The sequence below is a fragment of the Prionailurus viverrinus genome, chromosome D1 (genome assembly GCF_022837055.1).
Source record: "Prionailurus viverrinus isolate Anna chromosome D1, UM_Priviv_1.0, whole genome shotgun sequence".
Lineage (NCBI taxonomy): Eukaryota > Metazoa > Chordata > Mammalia > Carnivora > Felidae > Prionailurus > Prionailurus viverrinus.
The window spans coordinates 18,532,957-18,550,202 of NC_062570.1; the positions used below are offsets into that span (position 1 = coordinate 18,532,957).

Below are 17,246 nucleotides of genomic sequence, written 5' to 3' on the forward strand. Positions count from 1 at the left end.
CTCTCTGTCCCCCCAAAAATAAATAAACGTTGAAAAAAAAAAAAATTAAAAAAAAAAAAAAAAGAACTGTTGCTTTAGAGCAAATGTAATAATTTGTTACGCGACCCTTTTAGAGGACTTTGGTGATAGGTTAAAAAAAAAAAAAGGAAGAAACACAAAGCAAACCCATTTTATCTCGTTTTCCACAGTGTGTTTCTTCTAACCTTGCACTTGTATTAAGAATGGTCGGGTAAGTATTTGACCACTTCCACCCCCATGCTCCATGTCATTGATTCCTGTTTGATTCTCTTCTCCAGGGACACATCTTCACCTACCCAAAAACTGGTCTCTTCTTTCACATTGACCTGCTTTCAGGATGTACTAGGTTCTGCAGTTTGGAAGATTTGGCAAATAGGCATTAGGTTTCGAGAATACGGGGAAAGGACTAGAAAACAGACTCTTAAGGAGATACTAAAGGAATTAGGATGGTTGAGTATGAAGAGAAATGCGGAGGGCTGAATTAGTAATCACCTTTAAGTATACGAAGAGTTACTACACATAGTTTGAGGAGCAACTACCTTTTTTTTATGTTTGCTTGTTAAATAAAAATAAATAAAAATTTGAGTATAGTTGGCACACAATGTCACATTAGTTACAAGTGTGCAACAGAGAGATTCAACAAGTGTGTGTGTTGTGCTACACTCACCACCAGTGTGGCTACCGTCTGGGACCATACAACACGATCACAATACCATTCATTACATTCTGCGTCCTGTACCTTTCACTCATGGCATCATTGGGAGCCTGTCTCCTCCTGTCCCCTTTGCCCGTTTTGCCCATTCCCCTTCCCCCTTCCTCCGGCAACCACCAGTTTGTTCTCTGTGTTTACAGGTCAGATTCTGCTTTTTGCTTTGTTGGTTTTGGTTTTTAGATTCCACATGCAAGTGAAATCACATGGCATTTGTCTTTATCTTATTTATTTCACTTAGTTTAATATCCTCTAGGTACATCCATGTTGTCACAAATGGCAAAAAAAATGTCATTCTTTTTTATGGCTGAGTAATATTTCAGCGCGCGCGCGCGTGTGTGTGTGTGTGTGTGTGTGTGTGCGCGCGCGTGTGCTTGTGCACGTGCCACATCTTTATCCACTCATCTATCGATGGACACTTGAGTTGCTTCCGTATTTTGGCTATTGTAAATAATGCTGCGGTGAACATAGAGGTGCACATATCTTTTCAAATTAATGTTTTTTTAATTCTTTGGATAAGTACCCAAAAGTGGGATAGCTGGATCATATGGTATTTCGAGTCTTAACTCTTTGAGGGACCTCCATACTGTTTTCCACAATGGCTACACCAATTTACATTCCCACCATAGTGTATGAAGGTTGGGAAGGAGCTACATTTAATACTCTGTCAATGTAAAAGGAAATGTAACAGGTATGATATAGGTAAACATACAAGGAAAAAATATCCCCCCAAACTGGTTTTTAGGTGTTGGCAACTAGAACCACTAAGCAAAAATGTTCTATGCTTTCCTTAATGACTTTAACAAATAACACGAATCACATTAGACAAGCAGGATGCAAGTTAGGACTGAATGGGAGTCTAGTCAGTTGATCTTCTGGTTATAAATTTCTGTGATTCCAATTCATCCTTACTAAATATATCTAATTTTCCCCAGAGTTTTCTATTACTTACCGCTTTGAGGGGGTTAACATTCTATAAGGCTTAACTAGTACTGTATAAAAAGATTCTGTGGTTTTGTTAGTAGTATTTTAAAGCATAAACATTTTAAAAATATGAGACAAATTAAGATTTTTGAAGATTGCCTTTTAAAATCAGCTAAGGACAGCCAAATAGGGAGAAATAAATATTACCATGCCTTTTAATACAACCTAGAAATAATAGGTTAAGCACCATGACCTTTTTTTTTTTTTTTTTTTTTTTGTAAAACATGACCTAACATCTATAGTTTTACTTGATTCACTCTAACTTATTAACGGGAGAAGTAAATATTTGGGCTTTGAGCATAAGCCCATCATTCTAGTTTATTTAATTTCCAGCCTGCTGCAGGAAGTAGTGCACATATAGGCAGTACGTTGTTTTCTGTCCTGACGGCATAATTTTCCTAAAGTGCGTATATACCTCTGCCCTAGTCCGTGTTCTTGAATTCGGGTCACGGCCATCATCTTCAACCACAGGAGGAATTTACTGGAAGGATATTGAGAAACTGCGAGAATTGTTAGGCAAGCTGCAGAACCAGGCATAGACAGGAGCCAGGGACAGCAAGAGCAGCCAAGGTGTCGCTTGGTGTTTGGCCTCACGTGCCTCTGCTGGCACCGTCCTCCCTAGTCACCACAGTGCTGGACTTCACCGCCGAACGCTTGCGGTTGTGCATGGGCTGTGCTGGAAATAATCTCTCGCTGACCTTTGCCTCTGTGTCTGACCAATTGATTGGCTGTGTTTAGGGTACGTGTTCACATTTTGTCTTCAGAGAGATAGGGAGAGGGATTACCTGTTCCACTTTGGCTTCTGCAGTGAGAGGTAGAATCCTTCTTTGCCTGATCTTGGGACTTTTCCCCAAACAGGAGCAATTCAGCAAAAAGAACCTCTATTATAGTCTGCCATTTTGACTATCCAACATCTATGAGGATACCTTTTCCGCATAGTTCTACATATAAAAAATTATTCTTACCTGTCCTAATGTAGTCCTTGTACAAATGAAAACACATTTCTTTCTCCCTGAAATGAGATAACCTGTTTATTCTAATCCTAAAGACTGTGACCAATTAGCTACTGTAAAAGATTCAAGCTATTTTAATTACCACTCTGGCCTTGCTGTCTGTTTATGGAATTATGCCTCCTTTCCCACTCACTAGTGGTTAAATGTCACTGCTTAGTGTCTTCCACTTTTCTTGAAATTGAAATGAGCAAACTGTCAGTGCCTTACTGGTCTGTAAAATATTTTTCACAGGTGTGAGTGTTCTACTCATGAATGTATTTTTCAAGGCCTTGGAAAAAGAAGTGTCTTCTAGGTCCTTTGGTTCATAGATGGAGAATGAGTGAAGGAATAACATGGGTGGCAATAATTTCCATCATTCCTGTGTCCTGAAGTGTTTTATTTTCTCCTTCCACATTATCCCCCAAATGGGTGGCATCTCAACTTTGTTTAGCATAGACTACCATGAGTCCAATTTCTAATCATCCAACTAGACAAAATTTTAGAACCACTTCCAGCCGCTAAAGCTACCTTTTTGAACTCAGAACCTCTGGTACTGTACTTACATCAACAAAATCAGCTAGATCTAACATTGCTTCTCCTTCCTGGGTCAGCACACTCGGAATCTATTTCTGTACTTATTTCCTGCATTTTGTCCACGTAAATGACTGAATTCTTGCAATTCCTTTGATGTTTTTGTAATCAACCCCACAGAGCACGCTGTGATCTGATGGTAGTGGAGCAGAGTGTGTGTGTGTGTGTGTGTGTGTGTGTGTGTGTGTGTGTGTGTGTGTAAGGATGAGGCAAATAGGGATTCGTTCACTCTTGCAAGGTAATTCCCTTAGGCAGGGGTTTCTCCCGCCTTCTCAAGCAAGAGAGGAACAGTCTCTTTAGGCCTGCTAGCCAGGGGCCTGAGTGAGGATTAGGGATTCAGGATGTTCCCGAGCCCTCATAGTCTTCCTATGTACCTCTACTCCGGTTCGTTCTCCTCCCCATCCCCACTCTTTCCGGTCCGTGCTTCAGCTTTCGTAGAACAGTCCCGATATGGATACAGATTTAACTGGCCTGTAATTCAGCAACCAGGGGGCATCAAACTGTGTGCATTTGTTTTTAATAGCTACCTCAGCTTTATTGTTGTAAGAGAAAAGACCCTTTTCTTTAAAGTACCTGGGTTTCAGTCTGCTTTGAGCCTAGTTCCTAGGGATTTGACCTTAATATTCTCTTGATTCAGGTTGTCTTATGCCCTTAGAGTAGCAGATGCTCTGCCTCATAGTCTTGAATTCTTCCTACCGTTCACATTGTTTTATTCTTGGCAGCACTCTCTGAATCATCTAGAGCTTTCCATGGGGCCACAAGTGGTCATGAGTTACTTCACTACACCATGTCAAGGCCTTTGCACAATTCCTTCCGTGAACACTAAGACGACGTTCGCTGGGCCTGCTAGGCCAAAAACCAATTTCAAATTGCCTATAATTACCTGCGGGGCTCTTGCTGGTAATCTCCCTGGTGCCAGTTTCTGAGTACACACAACAGAAATCAACTCTGGCCAACTTCAGTAGGGTATGAATTTAGTAAAAGAACAGTGAATACTATGTAGCTCACAGAATTGACAGGAAGATTAGAAAATCAGGCTTAGGCAGGATTGTTGGAAAGCCAGGCACAGCCAAGATTTCTACATCTCTCTCTACAGACTCTGGTCACTGGTCAGTCATCAACACGCTGCTAGACTTCATTGCCCCCACACATTTACAGTCATGCCTTTGAATTCTTGATTTTTCTGTATCTGCTATGAATAATCGCTGTTAGACCTTGTGTCTTTGCATTTCCAGTTACAGTTAGGTAAGTTTGTTACCTTCCTGTGTTTTGGCTTTCAGGGAAAGAAGAAAGAGTATTTACTCCTCTTTAGTTTTGTAGTGGAAAATAGTTCCTACTTCTGATCTGTCTGGGGTTTCCCTCCAATCAGATGCTGGACAGCTAAAGTTGACATATATCCACTATAGTACCTGTTCCCTAATAGTTTTTTTGTTTTTGTGTTTGTTTGTTTGTTTTCATAAATCCTCCAGTAGAATGATCTGCTCCGGTAGAGCAAATATTTTTTGAGCCATTGTAATGCGCTAGGAACTGTGTTAGGCAATTGAAAAAGAACTGTAATACCATTCATCCTGATATCAAGATGGAATGATGGATAAGCATGGAAGAATTTGTATTAAAATGCATTTATTATGAATTAAGAATACTGATCTATAAAGGTGTTTACTATGGCTATCATTTTTTTAATTGTCTTCCAAATTATATGCATAATCTCTCCCTAAAATACCGATGAACAGTGAATAACACAGTGTCTAGGTAGTAAAAGGTGAAAATTTGACTCTGGATAATTCAACGTTTATTTATTTTTGGGACAGAGAGAGACAGAGCATGAACGGGGGAGGGGCAGAGAGAGAGGGAGACACAGAATCGGAAACAGGCTCCAGGCTCCGAGCCATCAGCCCAGAGCCTGACGCGGGGCTCGAACTCACGGACCGCGAGATCGTGACCTGGCTGAAGTCAGACGCTTAACCGACTGCGCCACCCAGGCGCCCCATGACTCTGGATAATTCAATAATTCATACAGAACCACATTTGAACTTTAGTTTCCAGGTAGGATGGAAGTATCCATTTATTTTGGAGAAATAAAATCCATTTGACCATGGATTTTTTAAAAACCAGCGCTTGACTTGATTTTCCCATAAATTCTGACTTCTACCAACACCTTTTTCCAATTGTTGGGTTCCCTGAGCTTTTCCTTCTCCTTCCATTAAACATGTAATACTTGTATTCAACTTAGACGTAAGAAAAGGTAGCCAGCATGTCTTTCAAGGGCATGAATAAAAAGCCATTATGATCAGTTGAATGTGCTTTATGGTAGCAAAGTTATTTTGTGAGTCAGTTGTATTACTCTCACACATCTGTTTCCATGTGATTAGTCGTTTTAGCAACAGAAGACTTTATAAAGATGATCCATAAATTTACATATTCTGTTTTTCTCCCTCAGACTACAACACTAGCTCCAGTTACCTGAACGATTTCAATTCTTTTATGATGAACAGAATAAAATGTTTAGAGGACAAAAGGGAGATACGCTTAATTAAGAGTTTTGTAATTTCTTACAGATGCTCAGCTATCCTTTTTATTGTTTTCTGTTGATAGGTGGAGCTGGAAGTCTGTCGTTTACTGTAGATGTTCATGGTAATAATGGACTAACACAGAAAAACGAGCAGTTGCTTATATGTTTCATGTGGATTTACTTTGTGAGATAATAGAAGGCAAAAACTTTCTGTTCCTGATTCTTGACCTTCAAACATCATAGTGTTTGCTTTTCCAATCAATGGACTCTTTCTTTTGAAGCCTTCATCTGTGCCTTGTCTTTTCGTGGCTTGTGTAGCAGTGGTGTGCTATTTCCAAATAAGTTCCGTGTGTGCTGCAGGTGGCTGAAAAGATGTCCTCACTGGGCTGGTTGTATTTCATTTATTGGACTCTCAGATTTTACCAGAGGAACTTCTAGGAAGTAACTCTGGATTCTAGCTGGGTTTCAAAGGGCAGTTAGTTTAACTTATTTACTGAACACTTGCTGTGAACCAAGAGGCTGTGGGCCAGAAGTGGGAGGCAAAGAGACAAAAAAGTACTGTCTGCTCTCAAGAAGCTTGCCATCTGGGCTAAGCTAAAGACGTATCTCCTTTGCTGGCTCCTGTTCATGTTCTCCACCTCTAAAAATAAAGATACCATAGGATTTGGTCCTCGGACCTCTTCTCTTTCGTACTCATCCTTAGGTACTTTTTTCCAGTCCTGCGTCTTTACGTGCCTCCTCTGTTCTGATAACTGCCAGATTCATTCCTCCAGCTCTGATCTGCCCCTGAGTTTCCGCCTAGTATCTCCAAAGGCCTACCTGACATCTCCACCTGAATGTTTAAAACTGTTGTGTCCCAAACCAAACTTCTGATACCCTCCCTTACCTTTCTCTGGCCCCTGCCTCTACTGCCACGTCTGTTCCTCTGCAAGTTTTCCATCGCTCGTTTTTCCAGTTGCCAGGGACAAAACCTCAGAGTTGTCCCTGATTTCCTTCTCCCGTACTCACATCTAGTCGATTAGGTTTTTTTCTTTCAGTGCCACTTCCAAAAATACATAGGCAATCTGTCTATTTCTTACCATTCATTTTAGGTCAAGCCTCCATCGTGTCCTACCTGTATTATTCTAGCACCCTCCTATATGGTCTCCCTCAATTCACCTTGCCCCTGTGGCTTATTCTCCACCTGGGAGCCAGTTTATCAGAGCTCAAGTTTATTTAAAAAACAAAAAACGAAAAAGCCTTCCCGTGCTGTTCCTGAAACCCATCAAGCACACTCCCACCTCAGGCCTTTGTACTTTTTCCCTCTGTGGAATGCACAAGGTTAACTGCATGGCTTTCTCTCTTTGGGATACCTTATCAGAGACTCCTCCCTGACCAGCTGATCTTAAACAGTGCGACTCTGTCTCCTGCAATTCTCTTAACCTACTTTTATTTTTCTTATTTAGCAACACCTGACTTGCATTTTTTATACACTCCTGGCCTCCCCACACTCTACTGTAAGTTCTGTAAAGGCAGGGACTTCTGTTTTGTACTTGGCCCTACCCTCAACGCCTAGGGTGGTGCCTGACAAAACAGCCAAAATAGCTCAGTAAAATGACTGAATCTCCGCATATGCTCAGGGAGCACGAAGCAGGGTTACTCTGCTCTGCTGGAAAAGGTGGTACTTCCTAGACAATGAATGAGTCAACCTGGTGAAGGGGAGGGGAGAATGTTCCAGACAGAAGGGCAAAAAAGGAAATAACTCCTGATGTGTAGTGATCTGCAGTGGTTTGAAATGCTTCGTGGAAAGTAGCCACAGTAGTCCTGGGCGGGAAGGTAGGAGCCAGGGCAGGCCCTTGAAGACCTTGGTATGCCATGCCAGGACACTAGGACTTTTTCTTGCATGCAGTGGAAAATCATTGAGACATTTCAAGTGGGGAAGTTCCTCGGGCAGATTGTGGTTTCTATTTCGAGGGAGAAGCTTAGAGAGAACTAGTTAATAACTGAAACTTTGGTAAAGCAAATGTGCACTGGGGGTGGCTTATGTCCTTATGCAGAGGAGCACGTGAGGACTCACTTCCATTGTGGAATTTGAAATAGTCCTTAGAAAACGCACGGGGAAGTTCTTGTTTTCTGATACGTATAGCCCTGATTTATCTAGGGGTATAAGAGTATCATTTTTAGAGAAAAAGAAACCTACACGTTTGTGAATCTGTGCAAGTTAAAGCGTACTATCGTTTTTGCCTCGCCATTTATCAAATGTCTGTCTGCATTGCCTATATTTATCAGTTTTTCCTTTATGTTGTTTGCTTTATCTCAATTTCCTCTGCGTGCATTTAAATTGCTTATTTAGTACTGAACTAATACCGGTCTTCCTCTGTTAAGTTTTAAAGAGAAACAAAAAGAAAAACCATGTAACTTTTAGAAATCAACATATCATGTGAACATAAGGGAAAGGAAGCAAAAATAATATAAAAACAAGGAGGGGGACAAAACATAAGAGATTCTTATTAAATATAGAGAACAAACTGAGGGGTGCTGGAGGGATTGTGGGTGGGCGGATGGGCTAAATGGGTAAGAGGCATTAAGGAAGACAACTTGTTGGGATGAGCACTGGGTGTTCTACGTAGGGGATGAATCACTGGAATCTACTCCTGAAATCATTATTGAACTATGTGCTAACTAACTTGGATGTAAATAAAAAAAAAAAAATCAACATAATATGTATCTTTTACGGTTCAACTGTTTCTTTGGGGGAGGCGGTTGGTGGTTTTTTGTTTTTTTGTTGTTTGTTACGTTTTTATTTTAATCACCTGGTGCTCATCACACATGTGCCCTCCTTAATCCCCGTCACCTATTTCACTCATCCCCACCCCTTCCGTCTGGTAACGATCAGTTTTGTTCTCTATGGGTAAGAGTCTGTTTATTGGTCTGTGTCCCTCTTTTTTCTTCTTTGCTCCTTTGTTTTGTTTCTTAAATTCCACATTTGAATGAAATCATATAGTATTTGTCTTTCTCTGACTGACTTATTTCACTAGCATTATACTGTCTAGCTCCATCCATGTCATTGCAATTAGCAAAATTTCATTCTTTTTTATGGCTGAATAATATTCTTTTGTATGTATATACCACATCTTTTTTACCCTTCATCAGTCACTGGACATTTGGGCTGCTTCTGTATCTTGGCTATTGTAAACAATGCTGCTGTGAACATAGGAGTGTATGTGTCCCTTTGATACAGTATTTTTGATTAGTATTTTTGTATTCTTTGGGTAGATACCAGTAGTGTGATTGCTGGATCGTAGGGCACTTCTATTTTTCACTTTCTGAGGAACCTCCATATGTTTTCCAGAGTATCTGCACTAGGTTGCGTTCCCACCAGCAGTATACCCAAGGTTCCTTTTTCTCCAGATCCTTGCCCAAACCTGTTGTTTCTTCTGGTTTGGAGTTTAGCCATTCTGACAGGTGTGAGGTGTTGTCTCATTGTAGTTTTGATTTGTATTTCTCTGACAATAAGTGATGATGAGCATCTTTTCATGTGTCTGTTGGGCATCTGGATGTCTTCTTTGGAGAAATGTCTGTTCATGCCTTCTGCCCATTTTTAACCGGATGATTTGCTTTTTGGGTGATGCATTTTAGAAGTTCTTTATATATTTTGGAACTAATCCTTTGTCGGATATGTCATTTGCAAATATCTTCTCCTACTCAGTAGGTTGTCTTTTAGTTTTGTTGACTGTTTCCTTCACTGTACAGAAGCTTTTTATTTTAATGTAGTCCCAGTAGTTTATTTTTGCTTTTGTTTCCCTTGCCTCAGGGGACCTATCTACTGCTGATGTCACAGACATACTGCCTGTGCTCTCTTCAAGGATTTTTATGGTTTCAGGTCTCACATTGAGGTCTTTCATCCATTTTGAATTTATCTTTGTGTCTGGTGTAAGAAAGTGGTCCAGTTTCATTCTTTTGCATGTTGCTGTCCAGTTTTCTCAACGTCATTTGTTGAAGATGTTTCTTTTTGTTTTTGATGATAGTGGGGAGGAAGTAAATTCACTGATTTGGGGGATCTCTTTTTTTCAGGCTTTGAATTTTGTTTTTCATGAAGAGTTAGAAGAGGCATAGCTCCAGTGAACAATTATCTGCTGGGAAGAGACACTGTTGTCAGAGAGAGCAGCAAAGCCAGAAATAGGTTTTCTTAAAGGCTTTGCTTCAGTTTTACTCTCCTTCGATACCTCACTTTCTGTTTGTCCTAAGGGGTCCCTAAACTATGCCCCGGGAAGTCCTTAATTATGATGTCAAGGATTATATTAGGCATTCCTCAAATGCTTATTGGCTTGTCATTAGTGGCATGCTTTTTAAAATATGGAGAGTATGTTTTTTTCCTCCTTAAGACTAATGGCTTTTCTAAATACAGCTGATTGTATCTTCACGTTATTGTGAGAGCAGGGCAGCAGCTTGTATTCAGACACCACCTCAGTGAAGGCTTGCTTTGTCTTGGATGCTGGAGAAATCCTAGTGTGCTGCATCTGTTACCTCATATTCCTTCCAGACAGAGGACCTGCTGTTGTGAAGGAACATTCCTACATTGGACAGGAGTCTCTTGGGCTTCTCCATATTGCCAGGCTCCATCATCCTCTGACAAGGGCCGTGACACAGCACTCCTCCCATTCAGCTTCCAGTCTGATGAGAAACAAAAGGGGCTTTCTCCTTGGCGCACCACGGAGAGCCCCTGAAATGGTAGCTTTCCCTGTCGCTCACAGCCTTTGTCATTCCAATTACCTTGGACTTGATTTTGACTTCTTGCCACTTTCCCAGCCCAGCAGAAGATAGGCTACCTTCCTCATCTTGATTGGAGTTATATATGAGAATTTGCATATACCTGCAAAGGAAAGAGAGCATGAGAATCGGCCCGCCCACATCATGGTCTTGGGGGAAATGATCTTTGGCGTCTCGACTTTTGTTTTGGCCAGGGCAGGGGCCAGTTTTGATCTTTGTTTTGCTTCTGTTTGCTTTTTAGGATTAAAAAAAAAAAAAATTCTGAGAACAATAAAATAAAATACTCATGTTCACGTTATTCAGAACTGGTGATTACTAACATTTTACTATTCACTACCGGTTTATTTTTTAAATTGAAAGTAACAGTATCACAGGTGAAATTAGAGGAGGTTTTTGCCCCTGTTCTCAGTCCTGTTTATGCCAAGAAGTAATCCCTGGCAAGAATTTGATGTGTATCCCTTCTGTCTACTTACTATATTGTATATATCCATAAAAATATAAAATGGGACTTTATAACTCTTTGTTAATATGCACTGCACTTTCTTCTCTCCGTCTATAACTTTTCAGTCTCCTCTTTTCACTTTGTATTTTGTTGAAAAGAAGTTTCAAAAGTTTACCATTAACTGTGTCAGTCTTTCACTCCGTGGTTTATTCTTACTCCCATCTTTTTTAACAAAATCTTTTCTTTTCCAGAGATCACTTAAGATAATCTCCTGGCTTTTTTTCTGAATGTGTTTTCACATTTGTGTCTTTGATCCACCTGGAATCTGTTTTTGCAGATGGTGTCAAATAGAGATCTGAGGGTTTGCTTTTTCCCCCATATGGATGATTGGTGTTCACCACTGATCTTTAATGCCGCCTCTGTCATATATCTCATTTTTTATGTGCATGCGTGGTTCTGCCTCCACCCTGGTCTTTTCCACTGGTGTATGTGTCCTTTCCTATACCGCTACAAAATCATGAAATCACATTGCAAAGTCTGAATTCCCATTAAGGGCAGGTGTCTACACCTAATTGTTTCTCAGATTACCTTTGAGATTGTAGCCTCGTTTCCCTAGTAAATTTTAGGGTTGACTTACCAAGAACCACAAAAATCCTGCTGCAGTTTGGATTCTGATTGTAGTGAATTCACTGACTAATTTGGGAGAATTGACAGCTTGATACTATGTTGTCTTCTCATCTGTGAACATAGGAGATCTTCCCATTTAATTCAGAGCATCTTTTATGTCCTTCAGCATTGTTTCTAATTCTCTCTCAAAGGCCTCGTGCATGTTTGTTCAGTTCTGTTTCTAGGCGTCTTATGCATTTTGTTGCTATTTTAAATGAAATCATTTTTTCTGTTACTGCTTTCTAATTGCCTGTTGTTGGTGTAGAAGAATGCTGTGTATTTGTGTGTGCTGGTCATGTATCCATCAGTCTCGCTGTCGCTGTCGTATAAGATAGTTAATCTCTACTTCCTTCTGGGTTTCTAGGTAGACAGTCCTGCAGTGTAGTATTATCAGTAAAAGAGGGCATCGTCATCTTGTTTCTCACCGTTTCTCACTTTGCTTCCAAAGTTTCGGTGTGAAGTATTTTGATGTGAAATACGACTTTTGCTGTCGGTTTTTCATAGTTGTTTTTCATATCAGGTCGAGGTACTTACTGCCTCTGTTTTTCTAAGAGTTTCTTTTAATATGAACAACTATTGTTTTTTTACAGAATGTTCTTTCTGTAGTGAGGTGAACATGTTGTTTTGATAATCTGAATTTTAGTGATACATTTTTCAGATAGTGAACCATCTTTGCATTCCTGGAATATTCAACCTGGTTGTAAAATATTAAGTGTTCTTTTACAACACTGCAGAATCTAATTTTATGATTTTATTTAGGATGTTTCCATCCATTTTCATATTTAAATATTTGGTATTGGTTTGTAATGTTCTTTTCTACTGTTCTTTTCTGGTTTTGTTATTGAAGGTTATATTATTAGCTTCATAAAATGAATTGGATTGGTAATTTTATGTTTTTCTAGTAAAGTAACTTTTTCATTTAGTTTTAACTTTTTATAATCATTCATAATATTCTTAGGATTTGGGAATAGGTGTTTATGTTTTTAAATTATTTTATTCTATTTAATTCTCATTTGGACTGGGTGATGCTTCCACATGGAACCCAACTGAAAATTTCTGAAACCGTATAGACCATAAACCAAGTCTTCCCACTTTTTTTTAAAAATGTTTATTTATTTATTTATTTTGAGAGAGAGAGAGAGAGAGAGAGAGAGAGAGAGAGAGTGAGCGCACGCACATGAGCAGGGGAGGGAAAGAGAGAATCCCAAGCAGGCTCCGTGCTGTTGACACAGAGCCTGATGCAGGGCTCAGTTTCACAAATTGTGAGATCATGACCTGAGGCAAAATCAAGAGTCACATGCTTAACCGACTGAGGTGCCCCTCTTCCCACTTTTATCCTTAGAAGCAGCTATTCAGATATGTGGTCCCCAGGTAACTACTGACACTGTTTTCTTGTTACAGTTACCATTGCTGTTTAGTGCATAATTTTTGTACATAACCTTGCTTTTTTTTACTTAACAGTAGATCTTCAACAACATTCTATAATGCCCTTATTACATATTTGTACACACACACACACACACGCCCCCTCTATATAGTTGATCTTTTGTGATCAAAGAAAAGTGCTGCATCAATAGTCATCTCCTTTTTCATTCTGAATGTTTATTTCTGCCTTTCTCTCTCTTTTTTTAATTGGTCCTCCTAAATGATTATATTTTTAGTAGTATCCTTTTTTTAAAGTTGCGTTTATTGAGGTATAACTGACAGAGTAAGTTCTACTATTTTTAAGTATACATTTCTGAGTTTTGACAAAACTACAATTATGTAACTACCAACACAATCAGAACATACAACTGTTCTATCGCCCAAAAAAGTCTTTCCCTGACCTCATCCTCTGGCATCCACTGATCTGTTTTCTGACCCTATAGTTTTCACTTTTCCAGAATGTCACACAAATAGAATCACATAGTATGTAACCTTTTCTTTCAATTGAAATTTTTATCGAGATAATTGTAGATTTACATGTAGTTGTAAGAAATAGTACAGGGGCGCCTGGGTGGCTCAGCCAATTAACCATCTGACATCAGCTCAGGTCATGATCTCACAGCCCGGGAGTTCAAGCCCAGTGGTGGGCTTTGTGCTGACAGCTCAGAGCCTGGAGCCTGCTTCAGATTCTGTGTCTGCCTCGCTCTCTGCCCCTCCCCAGCTTGTGCTCTGTCTCTCTCTGTCAAAAATGAATAAACATTAAGAAAAAATTAAAAATATATATACAGCCAGGTCCCATGTACCCTTTATCTATTTACTCCCAATGGTAAAATTTTGCAGAATTGTGGTACGGTATCACAACCAGGATTTTAGCGTTGATACAGTTCACTGATTTTATTCAGATTTCTCCAGTTTTACTTCTACATGTGTATGTGTGTCTGTGTGTATTTTAGTTCTCTACGTTTTATTGCATGTGTAAGTTTATGTATCCACTGCCATTGTCAAGATGAACAGTTCCATCACCAATGACCTTTCACATTGCCTTTTTATAACCACACTCCACTCCCTGCCAGCTCCCCTATTCCCATCTCTGTCCCTTAGCAACCACTAATCTTATCTTCATTTATAAAATTTTGCCATCTCAAAAATGTTAGAAAAATAGAATCATACAGTATATAACCTTTTGGGATTTTTTTTTTTTTTTCACTTAGCTTGATTCCCTGGAGAGTTATCTAAATTGTTAGCTATCTAAATGTATTTGTGAGATCATGACCTGAGGCATGTTAGTTATCTAAATGTATCAGTATTTTGTGCCCTTTTTATTGCTACGTAGTACTCTTTTATTCTTTTTAATTAATACCTACTCAAAGCGTCACTGATCCGTCCATTTTTACTAACCTCTTTTTTTTTTTTTAAGTTTATTTATTTTGAGAGAGAGAGTGTGTGTGCGAGTTGGGGAGGGGCAGAGAGAAGGGGAGACCGAGAATCCCAAGCCGGCTCTGCACTGTCAGCGCAGACCCTGTCTCCGAGCTCTGTCTCGCAAGCTGTGAGATGGTGACCTGAGCCACAACTGAGAGTCAGACACTTAACCAACTGAGCCACCCAGGGGCCCCCGCTTTGTAGTAGTCTATGCTATATATGTACTAAAGTTTATTTAACCCTTCATTTATTGAAGAACATCTGGATTGATTCCAGTTTGGGGTTATTACAAATAATATATGAATATTCTTGTATAGGTTTTTTTTTATGAACATAAGTTTTCATTCCTTGGGATAAATGCCAAGGAGTGCAATTGCCGAACAGCACGGTAGTTGCATATATAGTTGTTTTGTTTTTTTTAACTTGTTTTATTCTTTATTTTTTTTAATTTACATCCATAGTTTTATAAGGAGCTACCATACTGTTTTCTAGAATGACTGTATCATTTTACATTCCCACCTGCGATAAATGGGTGATCAAATTTCTCTGCAGCGTTTTCTTGCTAGCATTTGATGTTGTCACTTTTTTCATATTTTAGCCATTCTGGTCAGTGCATAACATCTCCTGATGGCTGATGACTTAATCCCCTGGAATTCGCTGATGGCTAAAGATCTTGAATACCTTTTCATGTGCTTATTTGCCATCTGTAAAGCCTCCAGTGACATATCTTTGTGGTTTTTGCCCAATTTTTGATTGGATTGTTTCTTACCTTACTGTTGAGTTTGAGAGCTATTTATGTACTTGAGATACTACTTCTTTGTCAGATATGTGGTTTGCAAATTTTTTCTATTAGTATGTAGCTTTGTCTTTTTGTTTTTTTCCTGTGAGCTTTCATAGCGCAAAAATTTTTAATTTTGATGCGACCCAATTTACCAGTTTTTCCTTTTATGAATTGTGCTGTTAGTGTTAATAACTCTGCCTAGGCATAGATATTGAAGTTTTTCTTGTTTTTTCCTAAAAGTTTTATCGTTTTACATTGTACATTCGAATCTGTCATCCATTTCGAGTTAATTTCAGTGTAAGGTAGGAAGTTTAAGCTGAGGCTCTTTTTTTTTTTTTTTAACCTTTAGTTGTCCAGTTTTCTAGCACTATTTGTTGAAAAGGCTGCTTGACCCAATGCATTGTTTTGCAGCTTTTTAAAAAAATCGTGAGAGTGTGTTTGTGTGGGTATATATCTGGGTTTTCTGTTCTATTCCACTGATTTATGTCTCTATTATTTCACAATTACCACACTGTCTTGTAGCTATATAATTAGCTTTCATATCATATACAATGATTCTTCCCACTTTATTCTTCAAGAGTATTTTAGTTATTCTAGGACCTTTGCCTTTCTATATAAATTTTAGACTAAGTTTGTCTCTGTCTACAAAAAATCTTGCTGAGATTTTGATGGGAATTTTATTAAACCTGTAGATCAGTTTGGGGAAGATTGACACATTTACTATATCGGATCTTCCAATGCATGAACACAGTATGTCTCTTCATTTATTTAGGCCTTTTTAATTTCTTCCATTGGCATTTTATAATTTTCAACATACAAGACTTACAAATCTTTTGTTAGATTTACACCTGAGTATTTCATGTCATTTGCAAATATAAAAATTTTATTTATGCCTTTCCAATCTGTATGACCTTTTTCTTTTTCTTGCCTTATTGCAGTGGCTAGAACTTCCAGTACTGTGTTGCATACGAGTGGTAAGAGTGGACATCCTTGCTTTGATCCCAATCTTAGGGAAAAGCATTCAGTCTTTTACCACTAAGTATAATGTTAGCCATGGGATTTTTCATAGATGCTCTTTATCAAGTTGAAGTAGTTTCCCTTTATTTCTAACATGCTGAAAGTTTTTATCATAAATGGATATCAGTTCTTTCCAAATGCTGTTTCTGTGTCAATCTGATTTCTCTCGGTCAGCTTATTGATATGAGAGCTATATTGATTGATTTTCAAATGTTGAACTGGCATTAGATACCTAGAATAAATTCCTCTTTATCATAGTGTATGTTTCTTTTTTTACATTTTTGGATTTGGTTTGCTAATACTTTGTTGAGGATTTTTGTGTTTAAGGTCATAAGAGATATTAGTATGTAGTATTCGTCTTTTAAAAAAATGTATTTTATGTGCTTTTGGTATCAGGGTAACACTGGCTTCATAAAATGAGTTGGTAAGTGTTCCCTTCTCTTCTGTTTTCTGGAAAAGTTGTCTACAATTGGTGTTAATTTTTTTTTTGTCATTTAAAAATTTTTTTAAATTTTCACTGTAGTAAAATACATATAACAAAATTTGCCATCTTAACTATTTTTTTAATTGTGGTAAAATGTACATAACATAAAATTTACTACCTTAACCACTTTAAAGTGCAGTTTGGTTGTGTTAAATACATTTCTATTGTTGTACAGCAAATCTCCAGAACATTTTTCATCTTGTAAAACTGAAACTCTATACCCATTAAACATCATCTTCTCATTACCCACTCCTTCTAACCCCTTGCAGTCACCTGTCAATTACTGTTCTTTCTGTCCCTGTGAATTTGACTATTCTAGATACCTTCTATAAATGAAATCATACAGTATGTTTTTTGTGACTGACTTATTTCACTTAGCCTAATGTCCTCAAGGTTCATCCATGTTGTAGCATGTGACAGGATTTCCTTTTTTTTTTTTTTAAGGCTGTATAATATT

At 38.6% G+C, this 17,246-nt stretch overlaps 1 protein-coding gene across 3 annotated transcripts in view; it reads left to right on the plus strand.

Moving 5' to 3' along the window:
- TBCEL (tubulin folding cofactor E like) overlaps nucleotides 1-17,246 on the plus strand; it is a 76,912-nt gene that overhangs the window by 42,916 nt on the left and 16,750 nt on the right. The window lies entirely within an intron of this gene.